Here is a 13,593-nt window from a genome sequence, read left to right on the forward strand (position 1 = left end):
TATTTCCCCCTTTTAGAAATAGCAGGCATATGATACCCCAAATGTTCTCCCCTTGTCCTCACCTGCATAGGAACAGATGACCCCTGTTGGTTCAGACCAAAGGCTCGTCTTGCTCAGCATCCGTTCTCGCAGTGGCCAACCAGATGCCACTTGGAAACCCACAAGCAAGACATGAACACAACAGCGCTCTCCCCACCTGTGATTCCTCGCATGCTGCCTCTGCATACCTAATGCACTAATTAGAAGTAGCACAGCGCTCACAGCTTCCTATCACGTAAGTTCACCTCATGTCGCCCCCACCGTTATCGCCTATTAGTGGACACATTCTTGCTTAGCCAAGGGATTTTGTGATCTGCCTTGCATCCGTACCTCTAAGACTCATCTGCAGCAAGGGCAAGTGAAGGGGCTGGTTGGATGAGAAAACAAACTCTTGCAAAATGGGAGGGGTTTTCTACCTTCCGCTTTCTCCTCTTCCCTCTTGCCCAGGGACAGCACACCCAGAAGTAGGCAGTGGCATACCTTGGGGTACACAAGGCAGCCAATGTTAGAAACTCAGATATACAAGCTAGGCACCACATGGCTCCTTAAACAAAGGTTGCAGTTGCCAAAACAGAATGTCTAGTTGCCATTTTGGGGCAAGATGGCTCTCAAGTCTTATTTTTCAAATGATGGACTGACTGTGATGGATTCTCAGTTAAATGTCTGGCTCATTCAGATGACAACCTTGAGCTAGGCTACGAACTTTGAGAACTTACAAGAAGAACCATCACTTGATCCAGGGACAGTCCACATATATATTGGCCTATTCCCACCTCTTTTTCTGAATGGTGTCTGCTCTTGCTCAGGCTGCACAGAAAAAGCAATTGGGTTCCAGAAAAAACCCCCGACTGTGCACATAAAATAGATAGAATTCTACAGGATGGGGCATTAGTGTGTGAAAACAGTCTAGATCCAACGATCCCCAGATGGTGGAGATGGCAGGCGTCATTCTGGAACCCAGGCATCTTCATGGGTTCGCAAGCGGTTGAAAGCCAGGAGCAAAATGCGCCCGGCTCCTGGCTAATTTCAAACACTGCAAGGCACAGGAGTGACAGTGTGTACTAAAACCTAGTACACTTGCTTCTGTGCTCCGAATGCATGTGCTGTGTTTTAGATTGAATGGGGACACACATACCCAAAGCCTCAGTTATCAGGGTCTTGGATGCCTTCAGGGTGGAAGACCGAGGGCCTTCTGGTGGTTCCCTCACTGCGAGAAGCCAAGTTACAGGGAACCAGGCAGAGGGCCTTCTCGGTAGTGGCGCCTTCCCTGTGGAACACCCTCCCACCAGATGTCAAAGAGAACAACAACTACCAGGCTTTCAGAAGACATCTGAAGGCAGCCCTGTTTCGGGAAGCTTTTAATGTTTGATGTATTATAGTATTTTAATATTCTTTTGGAAGCCGCCCAGAGTGGCTGGGGAAGCCCAGCCAGATGGGCGGGGTATAAATAATAAATTATTATTATTATTATTATTATTATTATTATTATTACTACTACTACTACTACTACAGGGAGGGTTCATGCCCAGCTCCATCTTGTGTGGTATCTCTTCTCTCCTTGAACTGGAGGAGGAGAGGGAGTGAAGCTTGGACCTTCTGCCAATCATACTGAGCTTAGACCCTCTCCCCTAATTGCATGGGCATGCCTAGGAAGTGAACCCAGGACCTTTCACACCCCAAATGCAAACGATTCCCCTAAACTAGGGGAACCTGTGCCCCTGCAGGTGCAATTGGGCTACAGTCCCTGTCATTCCTGGCAACTGGCAATGTCGGCTAGGGCTATGGAGTTGGGAAGCCCAACAACTGGAGGGCTATCCCTAACCTAGGGGAATTATTTTCATGTTGGGTGGGAGATGTCCTGGGCTCTCTTCCTAAGCAAACCCATGCAAATTGGCTTGGGGGAGCAGAATGAGGGCCATAGCTCTGTGGGATTGGCTAGGAGTCCTTGCTTTACATGCAGAATGTCCCAGATTCATTCCCTCATGTCTTCAGTTAAAAGGCTCTCACATGATACAAAAGACCTGTTCTTCATAACCCTGGAGCGTTAGTGCCATTCAGAGTAGATAGTACTGGGCTTGGTGGAAAAAATAGTCTCACCTGTGCAAGAGAAAGGGAGACATTGGGCCTCCATTTGCAAAAGTGGATGCAGCTACTGGTGTCCAGGAAGGGATGTAAAGGGGTGTTTAATCAGGAACACTTGAGAGGTGGGGATGAGCCTTAACTTCCACTCCAGGCACAGACTGCTCATCTAACAAAAGTATGGATCCGACATCACTGTTATCACCAACTGTAGCTTGTTGCTATTGCTGTCACCATAACTGAAAATAATCTTAAAATACTGACACATGTAAGGCAGCTTTCCAAGGGGAACTGATACTGGGAGATCATCTCTTGAAATAATTGTGGTCAGCTCATCAGAAAACTCCATTCATGGTCACTCAAACATGCAAATTATACTGGGAATTTTTAAGGAAAAGAAATGAAATATTGCCGGATATCACAATCCCATTATTTATAAGTCTGCATTAAGAAGTATCTAGTGTTACAGAACTGCAAAGCAGAGAAGCAACAATAAAAAGAAAATATTATTTATAGGCTTCTGCATGAGCAGTGGTATGTAACTTGAACCCAGATTCTAAATCATAGTATGCCTTTCCCACAGAATCCCCTACCAACCCTTTCTCCTGTAGGCTATATACAGAGCAAGAATCCCCTAATAATTCTTTCTGATAACCAGGAGCCACTCTCCAGCTTGTTCTGCAGAAAGGTTAGAAAGGGCAGAGGTAGGGGAGAGAAGAAACCTAGGTGCAGCACATGGAGAGGCGTTTTCTAAGAATCACATCTGTTTCTCTTGCTTGATCGAGGGCTCTGCCTCTGACTACACTAAAGCCCCCTGCCTGCTCCATTGTACAAAGAATTGTTTCTGCAACTTTCTTCTGTCCATGATATTCCATAACTGCTGTGCTTTGACTTTAGCAGTCATTGGTCAAGTGTATCTTCTACTATCAGCATCTCCATGGAGGAGCCATATCTCAGTGGTGCAACACACATGCTGCATGCAAATCTGGTCTCTCAAGTCAAAAGAATCAGGTAGGAGAAGATCAGCAAAAACTCTTTCCAAGACCATCTGAAGAGTTGCTGCGGGACATTCCTGGGCTAGATGAGCTGATAGTCTGACCTAGTCTTAGGCAGCTGAATGTGTTCTCAATGGTTCTTCAAAGGTTTATATATATATTTTTTGCATTCTCTGTAGATAGAAAACAATATCACTGGGTTGGATCAAGGCTTAGCAATCAAAAGAACTGAATTAGGTCACTGTCTTGATCTCACTTATTTCAGTGAGTCTACTTGAAATAACCTGGATCCAACCCATAATTACTTACTAATGTCGTTGCGCCTCTGTATTCTATGGAAGATGGCAAGTGAGAAGTGTGAGAGGACACCTCCCACTGCCTCAACATCCCTATGCTTGCCAGACTGGGCTTCTTGTATGTCCTACAGGAGAAGAAAGTCCATGTGAAACCCTGTATTTCTGCAACGCGCCAGTGAGCAGGTATATATAAGAAGTCCACACTAGTAACTGAATATTCCTTATCCCTTACCTTTAGGTTCCTATCTTTGTTGGCCAGGCAATGGTCCCACAACAGTTTACAGTTCTTAGGGACCAATGGTGAGATTCCTTCTGAAAGGCTCTTCAACAATCCATGCAGAAAAAGGTCTGTCTATCAAAAACCACAGACTCGCCACTATCCATGAGGTTGAGAATTCTAAGGAATCGTCAGCAAAGACTGGTGAAGCCCAGTTTTCCTTGGCAAAAGTCAAGCTGACTCTCCTTTAGCATGTTTCCTCATGTCTTTTTCGATGGAAATAGCATTGGCCAAGATGCGCAATGGATGTCTCTTTTATGGGAGGCCATAGAGGGAATGCATGAAATGTGGCAGCTATTTGGGAAAGGCGACTCATCTCATCCTTCTCTATTCCTGGAGTGGGGGAGAGGGCATGCTGACTTAAGATCTGTACGTGTAAAGGGAAGGGGAAAGCCATTTGGAACAGAGGCAGAGAAAGGGCAAGTTGAAGGTGAAAGCAGACTGGGGGTGGGGGTGATAGTGCGGTGTCCTACTCTCTCTGGGGGCTTGATGTGAGGCAGCAGATCTGTTGCCTCGTTACTAGGAATGTTTAATAAGCTGCTTGCCTCCATCTATGCTCTGCTTGTATATTTGTAAATAACCCAAATACTACAAAACAGCTTCCAGTGATTTCTCCTTTCCAAAGGAAACCAAAATCCGGACAGCATTTGCCCCCGCAATATCTCAGTGACTCAGACAAGTTGGGAGCGCATCACTTTTTTGGCCTATCACTTGCACTATATACTGTATTGGCCTGAATATAAGCCTCACTTTTTTTCCAAATTCTGACTGTGAAAAGTTAAAGTGCAGCTTAAATTTGCGACCTTACAAAAATCGGCTTTTACAATATCGCTGCTGAAACAGACATACGGTAAAACGGAACGGGTGTGAGTAGCTGTGGAATTTTAAGGGAGAGGCTTATATTTGGGTCTTATATTTCTCCCCCCCCCCCCGAATTTTAAATGTGCAGCTTATATTCAGGTGTGGTTTATATTTGGGCCAATACGGTATGTATGTTATACTAAAATAGGATCCCAACACGAGAAGAAAAAACAGATCTCACTTTTAGGGAAGAACGTCATGAAAATGTGTCCCATAGTCTGAAAAACCACAGTAGCTGAATGAATACCTCAGGAGGTATCTAGCAATTACTCCTGTAGCAGTTGGCAATTCAATCACTTCAAGAACAAAAGCACAAGCAAAGCATTTCTAGCAGCTCGATCTTAAAAACAATTGCCCTTATCAAAGGAAATCCATATACAGAGGCAACTTTCTGACCCATGTTTCCCCATCTGCATTGTATTGGCCATCCAGGCCCCCTGACCTTTGGTTAAAGAAATGCACATCTCCTGTCCTAGGCCACTAGTTGTTTTCATGCATTATAAGTTGCCTATGATGAGAACCATAAGATCTAGAATCTTGCTCTCTTACTTTGGCAGGGAGCCCCATTGAGTTCAATGCACCTGACTTTCAAGCAAGCAGCTTAAAAATCACACTTTGAGCCTTATAACGTGCTGGGCGCTATTCTGGATTTCTCCCCCACAAATTCCATACGTCACCAGGGTGCCCATCTGCTCCCAAATGGGTATCGAAGCTGAAAAAACGATGAAAAGAAGGAGAACAAATTCTCTCCGCTCCTACATGGAAAAAATGAACCAGTTGCTCATGAGCAACCAGCAACTCCTCATTGAGGGCAATGTGGGGAGGGAGATTCTCATTGGGAGAGATGTTGAGTTTGTGTATTTTAAAACTAATTTGGGCTAGACATATTTGGACAGGTCCAGACACATACGTGAGTATTAAGATGGCAAATGGGGTGAAAGCTGTAGCTCAGAGCACGAGCCAGTATAAATTAAATCGAAGCCAAATCAGGGAAGGAAATAGACCTGGCACACACGTACCCTGGAATTTGTACTGGTCCCCTGAGACACATTTTGTGCGTGCCCAGCTGTCCCTAAAATCAATACAGCCACTGTAGAAGTAGTTATAACGCGCACATACACATCCTAAAGCAGCAATTCTTAAATGGTGTGCAGGGTTGAGCCTTGAGAGAAATGCCAGTATGCTGCAAGAAAGAAAGAAATTAAATCACAGCTCCTGGGAACTCAGAACACCTTAGCTGCTCGCTGTGTCTCTGGGTGAGTCACTGGCCTGGCCTGCCCTCCTTCAGAATCAACCTCAGCTAGAGCTAAGTAAATCTGCCACATCTTCATTGGGTATGATGGGACTATTTGGTCACTACCAAGGAGAGGCCCTTTGCTGTAGCAGCACCCTGACTTTGTGCCCAAGAGAGACCTACCTCACACCTTTCTTACTATCTTTTAGGAACCAGGATAAGACCTTGTCGTCACTTGGGCTTTGGTTGGTTGATTTTGGTAGCTTACAGCAGAATCCCCTCCTTCTCTATTCAAAAGCAAATCCTATTGAGTTCAACAAGGCTTTACTTCCAGATATGTGGGTACAGAACTGCATCCTTAATTTACTGCGGTGTTTGGCTTTAGTCTCAGTCATGCTGCATGCTCAGTCTGGACTGCAGACACCACCTATTGGTTTCTGAAGTTTGTAAATTTGTGGTGGTGTTTTTATTTGTTGCTATGCTCTCTTGTTTGTTGCCGTTTTCGTTTATGATGTTTTTTAATGAAACTTTGCTAGGTAGCCTTGAATACCATTATGGCAGAAAAAGTGGCATACAATTCTTTCAAAATGAATGAACGCATATTATTGTCCAATATAATTATTCTTCCTCAGGGAAATTATTATTTACCAGGGCTGAATGTACTCCTCAATCAATCAATAAATCCCTATTAAAGGCAACCTTTGAAAAAGCATCTATATATTATGCAGCTTGAGCAAATGAGTATAATTTATTTTTACTTTGCATAGAGTTTTCTGAAATTATTACTGTTTTCGTTTGGGTCCAGTGCTCACAGGGCAGAGACAAGGATCTATGCAGAGCATTGAGTTTTATCAGGAAAATTATTCAGCCCTCCCTCTGGCTTCTGAGATTTTAGCAGGCTTTGCCCACAACATCTTGATACCCCTTGGGGCCATAAACTTCTAAAACAAAACAAAACAAAAACAGAACTCTAAGGATGTGAAAGCTGACACTGTCATTAAGCTAGATTCTGAACACGGTCTCACATTCTACACTTTTGCTGTGATTCTGGAGAACTGTGGCATGTGCATGCACACAGTCCACAATATACTTTAATGCACATATGATGTTGCCCAAACTGTCTCCTGTTCCTTGTAGACAACCTTTGAAACACTTGGTAACGGTTGCTCTTTATTCCTGGATACTGGGCTAGACAGAGTGTTGCTTAAGCTGCTATGGCAGTGTTGTGTATTCCTAGCACTTTTCTTTATTTTGTATGTGGTCCATTACATCATTTGGATGAGAAGAATGCTGTGAATGAGCACCTGCATCCTCTACCCATTCCTGTCCTGGTCCAGGACAGTTTTTTCTGCTAATGACCGCGCCCCGCATAAAACGGGGGGCGACCTTTGCGTGGACACGCGCAGCCCCTGGATCTGGAGCGGCTCCATCAGCATAGGCTTGGCTTTGCCTTCCCCCAGGTGGGATACCTGGAGGTCTCCGCCTACCCCAGTCAGTTGTCCAATCCCACCTGGGGGAAGCGTTGCCAAGGAGACCAGGCCAGGTAGGGGAGAGATTACCTGCCCACACAATAGAGGGAGGATCTTACCTGGGAATCCTCACTTGACTCCAGAGCTTCTCCCACCCTACCCACCCTCAATTAATGTCTGTTTTGCAGGTTAACTTTTCTTCACAGGTATGCGGGCGCTGCTACGTTAAGGTCACTGTTAAAGGGCCGGAAAGGAATTTCCCTGCACTGGCAGGTTTCACCTTTCCCGTAGCAAAACGTCACAACTTTGGCAGTATCAGGCCTTGGGTGGAATCCTTTTGTCCATCTTCCTCTTTGCAGCAGCGATACCAGGGTTCCCTGTTAAAGGGGTTTCTGAGGGGAGGCTTTGACCGTACGCCGAGAGGTCGCCATTGGTCTCCCCTGCGATGGCGGTGTAACGGGGGCGGCTATCTCTGCTTGAACATATGTTCTCCAGAGCCGGCCCATCCCCCCCCCCCGGATAACCCTGAAGCTCCCTAGGTCCCCAGTTGGGGACTGGGGAGGGAGAACGCCCAATGCCTGAGCCAAGGTCTACCCACATATGAAATTTAATGAAGTTGTGGCCAATTTAATCCCATAGCACGTTGTCTTGAGTCTTTATTCCACATGACGGGGGGAAACCGCGTGGGATCTGGGGACTCCGCCTGTCCACGCAAAGGGCCACTGAGGCAGCAACAGTTGATGGCTGGTCTACATACCAATTGCTTTACAGATAATCTCCTCTCTAAATGAGTTTCCCTTGGCTTCCTTAAAATCATAACCATGAGGCATGGCAGACTGGATCATCAAACCCTTGACCCTGCTGCCAGTATCATGTAAGGGTTAGACCAGTGGTTCCCAATTAGGGGTCCGCGGAATGCACCCAGAGGGTCCACAACCCATCCCTTGCCCTCCCCCCAACTAATTTTTTCTCATTTTTGCATGATAATATCCCAAATTTTATGATTTGTGTTGTTGTTTTTATATAGTATAACCTAAATCATTTGCTTATTAGGGGCTACCCCACATTTTGTTCAAAAATTGCTTTGCAGAGGTAACTACCATAGAGTTATCACCATTTTCAAAAGTAGGGGGTCCCTGGCTTGGTTTTTGAAAAATAGGGGGTCTTCAATAATTAGCTAATTGGGAACCACTGGGTTAGAGAAAGGTACTAGAATCCCACAGGAAACAAATGTAAGATAACATGCCCTTATGAAAGCCTCATCTTAGCACAGATTCTAAAGCACATTATCTCCACTGTCAGAGAAAATGTACTTCTGAATATAAGTTGCTGGAAACTGCAGAAGGTGAGAGCGCTATTGTGGTCACATCCTGCTTACAGGCTTCCCATGGGCCACTGTGAGAGCAGGATGCTGGACTAGGTAGAGCACTGGTCTGATGTTCTCTTATGTTCTTATTCTTGATCTGGGTAGCCTTGTCATCCCCAGAGATACAAAACAAACAAAAACTTTCCGTGTACTACATATTAATCTTTAGCTAAGTAGCCACTATACTCAGGAAGTTCTTACCAATACACAAAGTTTCAAAAAAATATATGTATGTGTCAGAGTATGAGAGAGACTTACCCCTTATTTCATTATTGAGAGGTATTTGCCCAAACACCTTTAAGTGTGACATATTTTTTACTTTAAGAACTGGGCTGGGATCATCAAGCTGCACATCGGGCGCAGATTAGGCTGGTTTCCTATGCCTTCTGAACCAAGAGAAGGAAGAACTGGCTAGCAAGGAGGATGATAATCAAAGCAGAAGTCAACATGACAGAAACCCAGTTAAATGGGTGAATCAACATGAAGCTCAGGTTGTAGCAGTAAGGTGGAAAACAAGTACTGAAGGAGGCATTTATTCCAACACTTATGAATAAGGCTCAATGTTTCAGCAGATAAAATGAACCAAGACGGAGGAAATGGCTTTGGAATAATAAGAACAAGAGGACAATCACTGACATGTGATATGGTGTGAATGTGTGTGTGGGGGGGGGAATGGAACTGGTCAATGTTAATCTCTTTGATTATATTAAATCTAGTATTTTAAAGACAGTTTACTTTCTATCTTGACACTAAAACACCTGAACCCCATCAGACCACCCAAGACCACTGTCATCATCCCTACCATCACCTGAATGCCAATTTATGTTCATGGCTATTTGGACATAAGAAAAAATCCTTCATGATTCAGATTAGCTAGTGGCCTCAACTTTTGTCTTGTTTTATCACGTTTTTGTATTATGCAACTTATTTTCTAATGCTAGAGTAAGTTGAAACTGTATGTTTCGAAGGCATCTGTTCAAAATTGCTTTCTGCTTGTGTCACAATGAGTTTGGGATCATGTGGCTTAATCTACATCGGTGGGATCCTGCCTTGAGGCAGGGCTTAATGATGACCCTGTCTTTGGTAGTTCTATGGTTCAGAAACGCCATTTATCACAGTGTCACTAACCTCACTCCTTACCTTGCAAAACTCCTCTGAGCAAACCACTGGATATGTTTATTCCAGTGTATTCAATATATTTCAATGGTCAGGGAGTGTAACAGGAAGGTAATCAATAATGAATGGAAATTGCATGACTGGCATGGATTGTGTACTGTTAAAATGAGCCTGGTTAATTAATGGATGATTGCAACTTTAAAGTAACTGGGGGAAACCAATATATATTAGTACCACGTTATAGAAAACAATATATTAAAACAAATCAGATCATGGGGATAGAAAGTTGGCCAATTCCACAAAACATAGCTTCTCCAGGTGCTTTTGGGCACACTATGGAGGAGTTACACATCTCACTGAAAACATCCTTTTCCTCTAAATTGGAATGAAAGCAGAACATGTTTGTAAGCCAAATTCTTAGCTACACCAAATCACACTACCTACTTCCAAGCAACTGAAATCCAGTTCCATTTACAATGATGATTAACCATTGACAAAGCTGCCTAAGAGAAGAGGAACCAATTTATCATCATTTCCAATCAGAAATAAATTCGTTCTGAAAGAAAAATAATAGTCAAACACAAGCCAGTGGATTTCATCTGGCAGTAACTGGAAGAAACTTACCAGCTGACATTACCAGTGATTTCAGCTGGGAGATTCTTACTGACTAAATATATCCATATATTATATCATTCAATGTGGAAATCCGACTCTAAGGAACTGGCTTAAAAGAAAGGGTTTTAAAGTCTGAGGGCAGACCAAACAAGGATTTCATTATCATGTGAGGTTTGCATTAACCCCACACAGTCAAACATCAACATGTAAGAGAATGTCAGCATCCTGCAAACACATGCTACTAACCATCTCCTTGACATGTTAACCCATTGGAGAGCATTGGAAATATTAAGTCCTTGAATTAAATTTGCCACTCCCTGAAGCGTGCTGCAGTAACACAAAATGATAGGTGTAAACCTGTAGTGATATCTAGTTACAAAAGATTGGGCCATTGGCTACACATTCCACCCTAAAACCTATTCAATATGAACTGCAAATAACTTTTCAAATAATTAGAAAACTAATTAACTATGTTGACATTGTCTAGAGGGATCAAACACCAGTCTGGTGCACCCAAGCAGCATGGACCAACAGACAACACAGGGCTGAGATATCATTTTAAAGGTTTAGGATGAAAGAGGAAATCATCTGGCTAGCACCACATGACAGCTGTTGACTTCCAGCTGGACAGATCAGATGCCCAGATGTCTGTTTGTCATGAAGTATGCTGGTGATGGCTCTTCAGTACGACAATGATGAAGGGTCATTATATCTCTGGGGCTATAACAAGGTGCTGAATGCATCTACTCCATGACAGAAACAGTTCATTTTTCTAGATGCTTAACGCACTCCAATGAGCATTTCTCAATGTGATAGGACTACGGAGGCTATTCTGTGTGGCAGTTAACTCCACGCAGCAAACCAGGTGATGCTGGTTGCTCACTACATAATTCAGTCCTGACTGGGGCTGAAATTGTGCTGCCACTGCAATTTCCTGGGGTGGCAGCTTGCAGCGACACGGAGAGAAACTATACAGTGGGGCCTGAGCCACACGGCAAACCAGGAAACACAGCACAGCTCACCATACAAAGTCACTGCTACAAGGAGGCATCTTCAAGAGGCCCCCACAAGGCATATTGCACATCTATAACAAAGGTATCTGTAATTTCCATTTATTATTAATACTTTATATGGAATCTTAGCTTTGCACTGTGATTTCATATCTCACTGGCCCTTACAGTAATTTTGCGAAATAGGTTATTGAATCATTTCCATTTTGCAGATGGAGTCTTGAGGCAGAGAGAGAGAGAGAGAGAGTTACTTGCTCCAGTGGGGCACCCAATGGACCCATGGCTTTTGAAACCGTTTTTCAAGTCCCCACCTTTCATCTCTACTGGGCTTACTGGGCTTCATTATGTTTCTTCTGTGATGTAATCATGCAACCGTCTTTTACAAAGGGGGGGGGGGGGGAGAGAGAGATTCCTATGGACATGCGGGTGTTTCCTTTTGCTACCTCCACGCCAGAATCAAACAGCCTTGAAATTCTTTCATTTGATAAAGACACTGGGGTCGCTTTGAGGGTGCTTTTCAAAAGCAACTGCACTCAACCACGTTACTAAATAAATAAATAAAGCCTGGCTTTCTTAAGAGGAATTGCTTCTCTTTCCTCATCGCCACCACCAGCAAAAGCCTAGATGATTGGCGTGAGGTCCTAATGGATAGGCCCAAGCGACACAGAGAAAACACACAGCCCATTAAAGACAAAAACAAAAAAACGAACTATAACACCCCCCCCCCGCAAGAAAACCTGTCCTGTAAAAAATCTGCGCGCTTTGTAACGAAGATCTCTTCCCCTTCCCGTCGGAGTCCAGGGAGCTGTCCGTTTCAGCACCACGTTCCTAAACCGCTCTCCCCTTTAGTCCAACGCCGCAGAAAGACAGAGCGGGTGGGGGTGGGGGGGAGAGGAATAAAAACCTCAAGCAAAAGCGGATACCGAAGGAGGTGATCAATTTATGGGGGCCGGGAGAAGATCTCAAAAATAAAACACCCTAAATAACATTCCTTTTCTTCCACCGCTCCTCGATTTAACCCTTTCCCTGTAAAACACAGTAGACAAGCATTCCCCCCCCCCCTCCAATGACGGGGAGACGCCGGCGACAGCAGAGAGCGAAAGCTAATCACCTCCCCCCCACCCACAATCCCATTCAAAAGGAAAGTCTTTTGGGGAAGCCGCTGTAACTCCTCCCTCTCCGCCTCCCATCCCCACAGCCGGTAAGGTGTCTCCGATGGAGCGCAGGACGCCAGGGTCATGAGTTCGCACGGCGGCGGAGAACGCTGCAGTGTGACAAGAGGCAAGCAGCGCTTCCCTAGGAGTCGGCGCGCAAGAGACGAGAGCGCGAAGCGGCCACATCTCCAGGCCGTCCACCCCCAACCCCCGCGCCCCACACCTCCCTATCCCACCTAAGAAAGCCAGATGTATCCGTACCCATCACCCTGGGCTCTTGCAACACGCTGAGCAGATGTAGATGGGGAAGGCAGGCGGGCGATCTCTGACTCCTGCAGTCTCTGCCCCCATTCAGAAGGGCTGCGCCGCCTGCGCTCCTTCTCAGCACCCCCCCCCTGCCCAGCCCTTTGCAACACAATAAAACAAAACCGATGTACCTTTGATCTCCAGCAACGTGGATCCTCTCTCTCCCCCACGGCCTTTCCAACTTCCTCTAGTCCTCCACGCCCCCTATGTCCTCCCCACATCGGCTGAGTGGACACAAGAGGCACAGCGAAGCGGCGGCGGCGGCGGGGGTAAGGGTGGGGGAAGAGAGAGCGCCTCCCTCACCCCGGCTCCAGCCAAGGAGATTTCCAAATAAGACAACCCCCTGCTCCTCCTCCTCCTCCAAACTCAGGATAAAACTTGCCGTCCTTTCACTTCGTCCACTGGGAATGCGTTGGGGGGGGGGAGGGGAGGGAGAGAAGTGTGGGGGTGTATAATGACAGCTCTAAGTTAGTCCCCTAATGGGAGGAAGCCTCGTTCTCTGTTCCTCTCCCCCCTCCTTGGGACGAAGAAGAAAAAAAGGTCGGGGGGGAGAGATCGAGACTGGGAGCATGGGGGGGGGGAGGGGTGAAGGAGGCTCTAGACCCGGAGTTTTGCGGAGGATTTGGGAGGGAGGGCTTTGGGGTTATTTGTTTTTCAATCTGGGGCTGAAATGAGCCCCGTGCGAAGGCCAATACAGACTAGAGGGCCCGGATTCAAGGATGAGGGAGCCTTGCCAAGAAAAAGGTGGCCTGCTAAAGGATAGGAAAGGAGATTGG

General features: G+C 45.5%; 1 protein-coding gene across 1 annotated transcript in view; it reads right to left on the reverse strand.

Annotated features, from left to right (window-relative positions):
• SCN8A (sodium voltage-gated channel alpha subunit 8) overlaps window positions 1-13,096 on the reverse strand; it is a 116,930-nt gene extending 103,834 nt beyond the window's left edge. The window contains exon 1 of the mRNA XM_083489783.1: window positions 12,949-13,096. The gene's annotated coding sequence lies outside the window, so the exon portion shown is untranslated. The remainder of the gene's footprint in view (window positions 1-12,948) is intronic.
• Window positions 13,097-13,593: the final 497 nt, after the last annotated feature.

Source organism: Podarcis liolepis (genome assembly GCF_965112155.1).
Source record: "Podarcis liolepis genome assembly, chromosome: 2".
In the NCBI taxonomy this organism is placed as follows: domain Eukaryota; kingdom Metazoa; phylum Chordata; class Lepidosauria; order Squamata; family Lacertidae; genus Podarcis; species Podarcis liolepis.